This window comes from Sturnira hondurensis, unplaced genomic scaffold (assembly GCF_014824575.4).
Source record: "Sturnira hondurensis isolate 20B ecotype Veracruz unplaced genomic scaffold, ASM1482457v3 Scaffold0002039, whole genome shotgun sequence".
In the NCBI taxonomy this organism is placed as follows: domain Eukaryota; kingdom Metazoa; phylum Chordata; class Mammalia; order Chiroptera; family Phyllostomidae; genus Sturnira; species Sturnira hondurensis.
This window is the reverse complement of record NW_028074670.1, coordinates 2,163,458-2,177,114: the sequence shown is the minus strand read 5'-3', so window position 1 is coordinate 2,177,114 and position 13,657 is coordinate 2,163,458.

Here is a 13,657-nt window from a genome sequence, read left to right as displayed (position 1 = left end):
ACTAACCATCAGAGAAATACCAATAAAAACTACATAGAGCCCTGGCTGGTGTAGCTCAGTGGATTGAGTGCAAACCTGCGAACCATATGATCGTGGTTCGATTCCCAGTCAGAGCACGTGCCTGGGTTGCAGGCCAGTTCCCAGTGGGGGACTCATGGGAGGCAACCACACATTGATATTTCTCTCCTTCTCTCCTTCCCTTCCCCTCTAAAGATAAATAAATTTTAAAAAACCCACAAAGAGATATCACCACACACCTGTAAGCATGGCTATCACCAATAAATCAACCCAAAACCTGTGCTTGGGAGGATGTGGAAAAAAGGGAACCCACATACACTGATGGTGGGAATGCAGACTGGTGCAGCCACTGTGAAAAACAGTATGGAGTTTTCTTAAAAAATTAAAAATGAAACTTCCTTATGTTCTAGTGATTCTACTTCTGGGAATATATCAGAAGAAACCCAAAATACTAATTTGAAAGAACAGGGAACTTCTGGCCAAGATGGAGGCATAGGTCAACATACTGTGCCTCCTCGAACAACCAGAAGAAGGACAACAACGATAAAAAAAAAAGTAACCAGAACTGCCAGAAAATCAAACTGTATGGAAGTCCAACAACCAAGGAGTTAAAAAAGAAACATTCATCCAGACCAATAGGAGGGGCAGAGTTGGGCAGCGGGAGCAAAGAGGACTCACCAAAAACAGCTGCTGGCGGACCCAGCGAGGTGGTGGATTGTGGAGGAGCGAGGCACGTAAGGCGGCTGGTGGACTGGGTGGTCCCACATTCACATGCAGATAAACCAGGAAAAACTGGAGAATGAGACAGACCCAGCGTCCCAGCATGGGAAAATAAAGCCTCAAATCACTGATTGAAATCACCCGTGGGGGTTGAGGTGCTAGGAGAAACTCCCAGCTTCACAGGAGAGTTTGTTGGAGAGACCCACAGGGGCCTAGAATGTACACAAGCCCACCTGCCCAGGAATCAGCATCAGAAGGGCCCAGTTTGCTAGTGGGAAGCAGCAGAAGGGACTGAAATCTGAGAGAGAGCAGAGCAAGTGCCATTGTTCCCTCCTGGACCCCTGCCCCACATACAGCATCACAACTCAGCGACATGGGTTACCCGCCCTGGGGAACACCTAAGGCTCCACCCCTCACTATGTAACAGGTGCATCAGGACAAAAAAAATGGCCCAAATGAAAGAACAGATCAAAGCTCCAGAAAAAATACAATTAAGCAATGAAGAGATAGCCAACCTATCAGATGCACAGTTCAAAACACTGGTAATCAGGATGCTCACAGAATTGGTTGAATTTGATTCCAAATTAGGTGAAAAAATGAAGGTTATGCTAAATGAAATAAAGGAAAATGTACAGGGAACCAATAGTGATGGGAAGGAAACTGGGACTCAAATCAACGGTGTGGACCAGAAGGAAGAAAAAGAAAAGAAAAGAATCAAGAAACAAGAATTCAAAAAAATGAGGAGAGCCTTAGGAACCTGCAGGACATCTTTAAATGTTCCAACATCCAAATTATAGGGGTACCAGAAGGGGAAGAGGAAGAGCAACAAGTGAAAAACTTATTTGAACAAATAATAAAGGAGAACTTCCCCAGTCTGGCAAAGGAAATAGACTTCCAGGCAGTCCAGGAAGCTCAGAGAATCCCAAAGAAGTTGAACCCAAGGAGGAACACACCGAGGCACATCATAATTACATTAGCCAAGATTAAAATGAAGGAGAGAATCTTAAAAACAGCAAGAGCAAAAGAGATGCTTACCTATAAAGGAGTGCCTATAAGACTGTCAGCTGATTTCTCAAAAGAAACCTAATAGGCAAGAAGGGGCTGGAAAGAAGTATTCCAAGTCATGAAACACAAGGACCTACATCCAAGATTGCTCTCTCCAGCAAAGCTTTCATTTAGAATGGAAGGGCAGATAAAGCACTTCTCAGATAAGGTCGAGTTCAAGGAGCACGTCATCACCAAACCCTTATTATGTGAAATGTTAAAGGGACTTATCTAAGAAAAAGAAGATAAAAAACAGGTACAGTAAAATGACAGCAAACTGACAATTATCAACAACCACACCTAAAACAAAACAAAAGCAAACTAAGCAAACTGGAACAGGAACAGAACCAAAGAAATGGAGACCACATGGAGGGTTATGAACAGGGGAGTGGGAGGGGGAGAAAGGGGGAAAAGGTATAGAGAATAAGCAGCACAGATGGTAGGTAGAGAATAGACGGGGAGGGTAAGGTTAGTATGGGAAATGTAGAAGCCATAGAGCTTACATGTATGACACGTGGACATGAACTAAAGAGGGGGAAAGTGGGTGGGAGGGAGTGTGCAGGGTGGAGGGAAGTGAAGGGGAGAAATGGGACAACTATAATAGCATAATCAATAAAATATATTTTAAAAAACAGAAGTACCCTTATGTTCATTGCAGTATGAACATTATTTATAATTGCCAAGCTATAAAAGAAGCCCAAGTATCCCTCAGTAGATGAGTAGATAAAACAACTATGGGACATTTACACAATGGAATACTACTCAGCCATAAAAAAGAAGAAAATTTTACCCTTTGCCACACAGCACGATGTACCTGGAGAGCATTATGTGAAGTAAAATAAGCCAGTCAGAGAAAGACAAGTACCATATGATTTCATTTATATGCATTAAGTAATGTAAAAAACCCTAAAAATAGAAATAGACACATAAGCAATGAGAAGAGGCTGGCAGCTGTCAGAGGAGGGAGTTTGGGGGCTGTGTGGAAAAGGAGAAGGGGTTATGGAAAGAAAAAAAAGACCATGTCGTGCAAACAGAGACTGTCATACTCATTTCTTTCCAATCTGGGTGGCTTTTGTTCCGTTTTCTTGTCTGGTTTCCCTAGGCAGCGTCTTCTACCCGACCCTGAATAGAAATTGTGAGCAGCAACTTAGCTCCTTCTTGGTATCTTGGGGGAGGGCATTTAAATTCCCACCATTAAGTGAAAAACCATTAGCTGTGGTCTTTTCATAGATTCTCTCTGCCCTTTATTAGGTTGAGGAAGTTTTCTTCTATTCCTATTTTGTTGAGTGTCTGTGTGTGTTTACCATTAAAGGGTGTTGAATTTTGTCAAATATATGTATTTTAAATTTATTGCGATGATCATAGTGTATTCTATGGACACAGTGTATTACAAAGATTGGGTTTGGGTGTTAAAGCAACCTTGCCTTCTTGAAATAAAACCCCTGATCATAGTGTATAATTCTTCTTTTTCTCCTCCATCTCCTCCTCCTCCTTGTTCATGTTGCTGGGCTGAATGTTAATATTTTGCTGATGATCTTTGCATCTATATACATGAGATATTGTTTTATAGTTTTCTTTTTTTATATCTTTTGTGGTTTTGGTATCAGGGTAATACTGACCTCATAGAATGAGTTAGGAAGTGTTCCGTTTTGGAAGATTTGTAAAGAATTGGTATTAATTCTTTAAAGGTTTGGTAGAATTCACCAGTGAGATCACCTGGTCCTGGAATATTCTTTGTGGAAAGTCTATGGATTGCTAATTTAATTTCTTGTTGTTGGTCTATTAAGATTTTTAAATTTTCTTGAGGTATTTTCAATAGTTTGTATTCTTCTGGGTGCCTTTTAGTTTTATCTGTTATCTGATTTATTGGCATAGAGTTGTTTATAGTAGTCCCTTATAATTATTTTTTATTTCTATAAGGTCGGTAGCAATGTTTCCTCTTTTATAGTTGGCTTTAGTAATTTTACTATTTTTTCTTGATCAGTGTTGCTAAAGCATTGTTAGTTTTGTTGATCTTTTCAAAGAAACTTTATTTTAAAATTGAATTTATTGGGGGTGATGTTGGCTCATACAATTGTATAGGTTTCAGGTGCACAATGGTACTGTGTGTTCACCACCCCAAGTCAAGTCTCCTTCCATCCCTGTTTATTCCCTGTCCCCTCCTCTCTGGTAATCACCATGCTGTTGTCTATGAGGGTTTTGGTTTTTTTTTTTACTAATCCCTTCACTTTTTTCACCCAGCCTGGCAACCCCTTTCCCTTCTGACACCTGTCAATCTGTTCTCTATTTATGAGTCTGTTTCTATTTTGTTAGTTTATTTTGTTCATTAGATTCCACATATAAGTGATATCATATTGTATCTGTCTTTCTCTGACTTGACTGACTTATTTCACTTAGCATAATGCTCTCCAGGTCCCTCCACACCAGCACAAAGGGTAAGATTTGTTTCTTTTTTACAGCCAAGTAGTATTTCATTGTGTAAATGTACCACCACTTTTTTTTTATCTACTTATCTGCTGATGGGCACTTGGGCTGCTTCCAAATTTTGGTTATTGTAAATAATGCTGCAATGAACATAGTGTTTCAGGTTTCAAAAAAACAACTTTTGGTTTTGTTGATTCTATTATTTTTCTATTCTTTGTGTTATTAATTTCTATTCTAATCCTTATAATCTCCTTCTTTCTGCTCGCTTTTTGATTTAGGTTGCTGATTTGAGATCTGTTTTAGTGTGGGCATTTGCAGCTGTAAATCTCCTTCTATGTATTGCTTTAGTTGCATCTCATAAGTTTTGGTATGATGTGTCTTCATTTTAATTAATTTTAAAGTATTTCCTAATTTTCCTTATAATTTTTTCTTTGACTTTTTGGCTACTCAGTAGTGTTATTTAATTTCCTCAACATTGTGAACTTCCCCAATTTCTTTCTTTTACTAATTTCTAATTTCATTTCACTGTGACTGGAGAACATTCTTTGTATCATTTAATCTTTTGAAGTTTATCAAGGTTTGTTTCATGACCCAGTGTGTGTTTATCCTGGAGAACCCTCCGTGTGGGCTTGAGAAGAATGTGCATCCTATGTTGCTGGGTGGAGCGTTCTCTAGGCACCTGTTAGGCCAGGCAGTACAGAGTGCTGTGTGAGCCTTATTTCCTTGTTGACTTTCTGCCCAGTTTTCTGTCCAAGACTGGAAGTGGGTACTAAATTTTTCAGATACTATTGTTGAACTGCTGATCTCTCTCTTCCGTTGGTCAGCCTGCCATGTGAAGGCGATTGAGGCCCCAGTATTCTTCACCTACCGTGCCTGGGGTACAGCCTCCAACCTACGGGCAGGGGTTGGGTGGGAGAAAGGAATCCCCAACCTTCCGGTGACACTTCTTCACCCTGCCCATTAGGGGATGAAAAACACTGGTCGCCTGTCGCAGCTAGTGAGATGCAATAGCCATTGATCAGTTGCTGAGGGGTGAGGAAACCCGTCTTGGCTACACTCTGGATGAAGCTTTCATCAAACCGAGATGATTGAGGGCTCACGTACCACATAGGCTTTACTCTCCTTACCAAATTTTAGTAGATTTTCTTGAATAAATGTTTCTTCATTTGCTGTATGCCTTTAGGACAGCAATTTTCGACCTTTTTGATCTTTGGCACACATAAACTAATTACTTACATTCTGCAGCACACCAAAAATTTTTTTGTTGATCTGACAAAAAATAGATATAGTTTTGCCCTGGCTGGTGTAGCTCAGTGGACTGAGCGCAAGCCTGCGAACCACACGATCGCGGTTCGATTCCCAGTCAGGGCACATGCCTGGGTTGCAGGCCGGTTCCCAGCAGGAAACTCACCAGAGGCAACCATGCATTGATCCTTCTCTCCTTCTCTCCTTTCCTTCCCCTCTAAAGATAAATAAATAAAATCTTAAAAAAAAATAAAATAAAATCTTAAAAAAATAGATATAGTTTTGATTAATTCTTACCAAATGGTTATTGTTGTGTTGGCTGTTGTCATTTTTTATTTGACAATCTAAGGGAAAAGAGGTCAGTGCCTCTGACTAAATAGGTACTGCATGTTTTAAAAATTCTTGTGGCGCACTGGTTGAAAAATTACTGCCTTAGGACAATTTTGAGACAGACACTTGAAAGTCTTTAATAGTTTTCACCAGTTTTGCTTGTTTTACTGGGGAGGGGCTGTGGATCTCCTCATGCTTTCATCTTGAAAGTGGAACCAAAGAATTTTTTTAACATATCAAATGTTCTTATAAAATTATTAGGAAAAAATAAACACTCTAGAAAAAACTGCAAAGTGCAATAGACAATTTATTTTAGAAGCAATAAAAATGGGGGTGGGGTGGAATGCAGACTGTAATTGAACAACAACAAAATAATTTTGAAAAAAAAGAAGCAGCAATAAAAATGATCAATAAAAATAGAAAAATATTGAGTGTCTCAAAAATATTTGAGTCAAATACATTTAACTCAAAAGAATGTGTCATTTTTCTGTGATCAGATTGTTGTCAGTACCCAGCATAGTGCAGGCCACATGTAAACGGACACTTTCCTGCAGCCTTGAGGGGAGTATTAATCATAATGACCATTTTGGAGGACAATTTGATAACTATACCAAGATTTATTTTTAAAAAGTATTTCTTTAACCTAACAATTGAATTATAAGAAATTTATCGTAAGAAGGTTATCTAGCCCTGACTGGTGTGGCTCAGTTGGTTGGGCATCGTACCACAAAGTGGAAGGTCACTGGTTCGATTCCTAGTCAGGGCACATGCCTCGGTTGCAGGTTCAGTACCCGATTGGGGTGCACAAGCGAGTCAGGCAGTCGATTGATGTTTCTCTTTCACATCTATTTCTCTGTCTCTCTTTTTCCTCTCTTTCCCTCTGTCTAAAAATGGGTGAATATAATCTTTTAAAAAAAGACAATTATCTAAAAGAATTAGAAAATATATACTAAAAATCAATACAATCTAATTGTCTTTTCTTAGGAAATTGGTTTAATAAATTATGGGGATTTCAAACATAGCCATAGAAATGATTAAGTAGATCTCTATGAATAACATGTATGGGTATATTAAAGCTGGGAGGTATCTCAGAGAAGTATGGCCCATATGATCCATTTGTAAAATCTAATCTCTATGTAATCTTTCTGTCTAAGTTATAGGTGTGCACATGCATAGAAAAATACCCTCAGAGAATATATGAAACTTTTAATAATGGGTACCTTTTGTTGGGAATGCAGGTGATTTTTCATTTTGTTATTTTTGTCTTTCTGCGAGAATGTATGTTTAAATGTATCTCCAGTGACATGTATTCTTTTAACCATAAAGAAAAAACACAAGCAGTGTTTCCGATGGCAGGCCAAGGAATTGGGGGCTATGACTGGGCAGAGACCAGCAGGTCAGGGAAGGTCAAGGGGCCCTGCAGGGTCTGTGAGAGCTCCATGCTTTGGGAGCATCGCTCCTCCCAACCATCCATTTAACAAGTGGCAAAGTTGGATGTCAGAGACATTGCAGAGGGAGAATCCCCCGGACCTGCCAGAACCGAGTGGTGGTGCCTGTGTGCTGGTCCTATCAGAATGTCCTATCAGAATGAGCTGTGTCGGCTCCTTGTGAGGCCCAGCGTTTTCTGCCTTTGGAGTCTGAGGTCTAGGCTAGTGGCTAGTGGGGGCAAAAAAGGTGGATAGGGTAGGCTGGGGCTCTGGAGACTTGATAAGGGGCCCCACTGCAGACCTGGGTATGAGAATAAAAAGTCAGTAACAAAGGGGGTAGTTTCACCCAAGGGTGTGGCTGATCTTCCAGGAAGATTACAGCAAAGCAGGGGAGAAAGAAGAAAAAGGGAATCAAGGGCAGAGGTGTGGGAGGAGGAAGGGAGCTGGAGACGTGGTCAGAGAGAGTGCAAGGAGGGAAAATGCCTAGCAGTGAGGGGAGACCTGAGCCTGGGAAACTTGGGCTGCAGGGCACATCCCTCATGGACACTAGGTGGCACTGTGGCCCACTCTACCAGCTACTTCCTTTTAGCCCTGGCCATTTTCTGTTAGAGAAATTAATGTGTGCTGGGGCCCTGCAAATGCCCTGTTTAACAGATAAGACCTCACCCCCCACCCCAGAGGGGGCTGAGACTGGCTTTGGAGAGTGTATGGGTTTCATGGCAGAGATAGGCCTACCTCCTTGCCTCCTGGCTCCTGTTCCAGTTTCTCTCTCCAGCCACCCTCCTCCCCACAGATGAATCTAGAAAAATGGCTGAAAGGACCTCAGAGGTAGCCTGGAGGGTCTCAAGGCCCACCAGACCAAAATCTCCAGCACCACCCACTTTTCCGGCTTGCTCACCTTCCTTGTTACACACCCTGTTTCCAGTTCCCCACTCATCACGGCCCCCATTCTCTTCCCACCTGCAGCCACAGTGATGTTTTTCAGTATAAACAGGATCAGATCACTTTCCCATGAACACCTCTGGTGGCTCCAAAATGCTCTTTACCCTGACGTTTCCCTTGGCCTGGCCTGAAGCACCATGTCCCTCCAGAAGCAGCACCCAGAGCCATCTTGCCTTTTGGGTTTTTTTGTCTGACTAAACTTGTTGTGTTGCGCCACCCAGGAAATCTGTTCCTCTGTCAGACTGCTCCTCCCTGCTCCACCCCTTGTCCCTCTAGCCACCACGTTGGTCTCAAGGCACCTTCCCCAAGTGCCCCTCTTCTCCGTGGCGCACTTCCCCTTTGCCCTAGCACCTGTTGTCATGTTCGCTTCTCTTCCTCTCTGGACTGAGCCCAGGGCGTCAGGGCAGGTCCATTTTGTTGGCAGCCTGTCTGTCAGGGTCTAGCCCTGGCTCTCTGAGGCTACCAGGACTAAGGATGGCAGAGCAGGACAGGAGCTGGTGCCAGGCATCCCGGGGCAAATCATCTCAATTTCCAGTCAGGGCACATGCCTGGGTTGTGCACCAGGTCAGGCTCCCAGTAGGGGCCGCTCAAGAGGCAACCACACATTGATGTTTCTCTCTCTCCTTTCCTTCTCCTCTCTCTAAAAATAAACTAAAACTTTTTTAAAAATACAATTATTTAAAAAAAAGAAAATAAAGCAATCATTGAGTATGAGTTTAGTTCCAAGTTTTGAAACATGTGGGGGTGCATGTGGAGCAGGTGGCTCTCAGCCTGGCCTTCCTTCTGACCTCATCAGGGCTCCCCCAGAGTTGAGACCAGACAGTGACGGCAACATGGAGGGACCCACAAAGGTGGTGGTGGACAAGCACCCAGCAAGCCATATCTGTTTTGGCTGTTGGCTCATAGAACCAGCCCTTCCAAACATTTCCCTCTCCTTCCTCTCTTACTGCAAAGTTGCATCAGTGCGTGTTAACAGAGGTTTGCTACGCAAATGAGGTCACTTCTCTCTTCATTCACAGAGACTTCCAAAAGGCTAAGTAAATGGAAAGTGATCTAAATAAGCTCTCCTTCTACTTCATATTTCAATGTTAAATAACATTTAAAATCTGATTTTTCAGGAGTATTGAAAACTGGCTGTAAAAATTGGAGTCCTTTGTCTCAGCAGGAAGTTCTGACATCTGACAAACAGGCATGAGGCGGTGGTCCTTGCCTCTGGCCAGAATCTCCTTGATGGCCAGCCCCATTCTGCTGGCTTCCTAAAGAGGAATAATGTTTTTCTAGCAGGAGGAAAGTTAAATCAGTGTCCACGTTCGCAGGACATGAGCAGGGGAGGGGTTGAGCAGAGAAGAAGGAGAGGGGAAGAAAATCAGGACTAGTTCTTTATTAAGATTGTCCTGGGGAAAATTCTGGAAACTTTGAAGTAGCTGCAGGTTGAGATGGAAGTGGTCAGAAGAACCCCTCCTGAGAGCGACTCCAAATGTCTCTGGATAAATACTTTAAAAAAACACAAAATAGGTCACTAGGAATTAGTACTGTGGGAGTTACACTGTCAAAAGTAAAAATCAGAATACTTGACTTGCTGATTGGATGGTGTAATTGGAACTGAGACTGACCAGCCCTTCCAGATGAGGTGGCGGCTAATGTGCATGAACCTTAAGAGGAACACGCCCCTGTGAAACAAGAAGTTGCACCATGTGGTTCCTCATTCCTCGTCAACCTACCATGTGACTAGCGGTGGCCATATTGGGAGAGTAGGAGAGGTTAACAAGAGCACAGAGGGTTCTGACCTCGCCCCAGCTCACCCCCTGGGTTCACAGTGCACCTGTGTTTTTACACTTGGGTCGGGTTCGCAGAGAAAAGTGACATAGGTGAGCCACAGGCAAAAGATGGGGAGGAAAAGGCCACTGCTGTGACATCCCACTCAATGTTTCACTGTGGGATGAGACCCTTGGTTTAGACTAGAATCTGGTTTGCCTGGTGTGTGTGTGTGTGTGTGTGTTTTGAACCTCACTCATTCTTCATGCTGAACATTACACTGGAAGAGAAAGCAACTCCAGAATAAAACCTGTTTGTTCTTTAGTCCACCATTATTTTAATGATGGGGCTGCATAATTCAAAATGATTAGCTCTTTAGAATTGCCATCTTTAAAAAGTAGTTTTGCTGACTAAAATATGCATAGCAAAAAAAAAAAAAAGGCAGCCCTGGCTGGTGTGGCTCAGTCACTTGAACACCAACCTGTGAACCAAAGGGTCACAGGTTCGATTCCCAGTCAGGGCACATGCCTGGGTTGCAGGCCAGGATCCCAGTAGGGGGCACACGAGAAGCAACCACACATTGATGTCCTCACTCCCTTTCCCTCTCTAAAAATAAATCAATAAATTTTTTTAAAAAGCAGACAAATATGTAGATACCATCGTGTTATATTATCTTGGTTTCCAAATTCCATATAATAAACTCATTATGTCTGCCCTGAGTATAAAAGATAAACTCTTTGATGCAGAAACTACTCTGTTATAGTCTGAAGCCTCAACCCATACTCGATGTACTGTGGAAAGTTCTTTGTGTTGAGAGCAGCCAATTTCAATGTGTGTGTGTGTGGGGGGGGATCCCCTGAACCTCTGATAAGCAATGCCAGATAGCAGCAGAGTGTCTGATTCAACTCAATTCTGACACTATGTACCTGGAAAGAGTGCCAGGTTCCATAGGCTGAGGTCTCAGTCCTACAAGACAGCTCCCCACCCCAATATAAGATGCCAGTTCTGAGCCCGGGCTTGCACTTCTGATCAGCTGCCTACAAACCGGAGGTTCCATCAACTCCCTCCGACTCAAGCTGCCAATCACAAACCCAGGCTGTTACCCGTCCTTCTGGTGGACTGGCTATTTTTCCAAGGTTCCTGAGACCCCCTCCTTGGGTTCCATTAATTTCCTAATTGAAGAGTGGGTCACAGTACTCAGAGAAACATGTCACTAGATCGCTGGTTCATTGTAAAAGGATGTAACTCAGGAACAGCCAAATGGAAAATGAGCCTAAAGCAAGGACTAAGGAAAGGGCGAGGTTCTTCTGCGTCCTCTCCACGTGCTCCACCCTCCCACATCTGCACACGCTTACCCATCCGAGGCTCTCCCGGCCCTGCCTTCTCAGGTTCCTGTGGGGCTTCACGACACAGGCACATATGTGGCCACTGGCAACTGACTCAACCTCCAGCCCCTCTTCCCTCCCCAGAGGTCAGGGGGTGGGGCTGAAGGTTCCAACTCTCTGATCACATGGGTGGCTCCACTGGCAACCAGCCCCCATCATTAGGTGAGTTCCAAAAGTCATTATTAACAGAGTGACAGACACTTCATCATTCTTACTACTTGGGAATTTCCAAGGATCTGGGAGCTCTGTGCCAGACAAGGAAGGAAACCAAATATGCATTTCTTATTATAAATCACAACAACACAATAGGCCTTGGAAAAAATAAGGAATACACCTATTTTGGATACTTCATCAATATGTTAGTTTTCCGAAATGTAGGGATAATGTATACAGCCATTAAACAGGCCTATTCGGCTTTTAGCATATTCTTTTAAAATGTCATTTAAATCATTAGGACAATTACCTATTAAAAAAAGTTCATTTATTGCTTCAGTTACCTGTATTCTGCTGCTCTTAGCATAAAAGACACTCTCCACCTAACTTCTAGACCTGAGCTCTCCACTGTATTCATTCTTTTTTTTCCCTCTCCTCTCTCCCTTCCTTCCACCTCTTTCTATTATTTATTTTTATTTTTATTTTTTTATTTTATTTTTTTTAATATAGTTTATTGATTATACCATTACAGTTGTTCTATTTCCCCCTTCATTCCCCTCCACCCGCACACTCCCTCCCCCACCATTCTCCCCCCTTAGTTCATAACCACGTGTCTCAAGTTCTTTAGATTCTATATTTCCCCCACTATTCTCGCCCTCCCCCCTATCTATTTTCTACCTACCATCTATGCTATTTTCTGGGCCTTCTCCCCACTTCTCCTCCTCCCACCCCTCTGTTTCTAACCCTCCATGTGTTCTTCATTTCTATGATTCCACTCCTGATCTGGCTATCCTCTTGGTTTGCTTTTGTTTTAGGTGTGGTTGTTAATAACTGTGTGTTTGCTGTCCTTTCACTGTTCATATTTTTCATCATCTCTTTCTTATATAAGTCCCTTTAGCATTTCATATAATAAGGGCTTGGTGATGATGAACTCCTTGAACTTGACCTTATCTGAGAAGCACTTTATCTGTCCTTCCATTCTAAATGAAAGTTTTGCTGGATAAAGCAATCTTGGCTGTAGGTCTTTGGATTTCATGACTTGGAATACTTCTTTCCAGCCCCTTCTTGCCTGTAAGGTCTCTTTTGAGAAATCCGCTGACAGTCTGATGGGTACTCCTTTGTAGGTGACTGTCCCCTTATCCCTTGCTGCTTCTAGGATTCTCTCCTTCATTTTAGTCTTGGCTAATGTAATTATGATGTGCCTTGGTGTGTTCCTTCTTGGGTCCAACTTCTTTGGCACTCTCTGAGCTTCCTGGATTTCCTGGAAGTCTATTTCCTTTGCCAGACTGGGGAAGTTCTCCTTTATTATTTGTTCAAATAAGTGTTCCACTCGTGGCTGTTTCTTTCCCCCTTCTGGTACCCCTATAATCCGGATGTTGGAACGTTTAAAGATGTCCTGGAGGTTCCTAAGCCTCTCCTCATTTTTTTGAATTCTTGTTTCTTTACTATTTTCTGGTTGGATGTTTCGTTCTTCCTTCTGGTCCACTCCCTTGATTTGAGTCCCATTTTCCTTTCCATCGCTATTGGTTTCCTGGACATCTCCCTTCATTTCAATTAGTTTAGCCTTCATATGTTCCTCTAATTTGTGACTAAGTTCCTCTAATTTGTGACTGTACTCTACCAATTCTGTGAGCATCCTGATAAATAGTGTTTTAAATTGGGCTTCTGAGAGGCTGGCAATCTGTTGGTCGCTTAGAGTTATTGGCTCTGGGACTTTGAGTTCTTGCACCATCTTTTGGGCTGTTCGTGCCTGTTAAGTAGCAGGATCGGAGCCCTAGGTTTTCACCAGAGCAGGGCAACTCAGTCGCTGGGTTGTGACGTTGTATGTGGGGGCGGGGTCAAAGAGGGACAATGGCTTCCCTCCGGCGCCAGCCTCCTCGACCCCCACCAGCACCGCAGCCACCACCGTCACCAGGGCCACGCGCCCTGCTCCACGAGTGTGCCACCGCTGTCAGCCCTCCACCACTGGGTTCGCCCCCTGGGGCCTGCGTGGTCCGTCTCACTGCGCACGAATGTGCGACCTTGGTCAGTCTGCCCCACACCCCGACTAGGTCCGGGCTGCCTGCGCTCCTAGGTCTGTCCTTCCCGACCCTGCTCCGCTGCTGGCTCTGCCTCTCTTACCGTCCCCGTTGACCGGTTCGTAGCTGTCAGACTTTCGTATAATTCGGTTTTCTGGTCTCTGGGTGTGTCTTAGTTCTCCAAAACTTTTGTTGT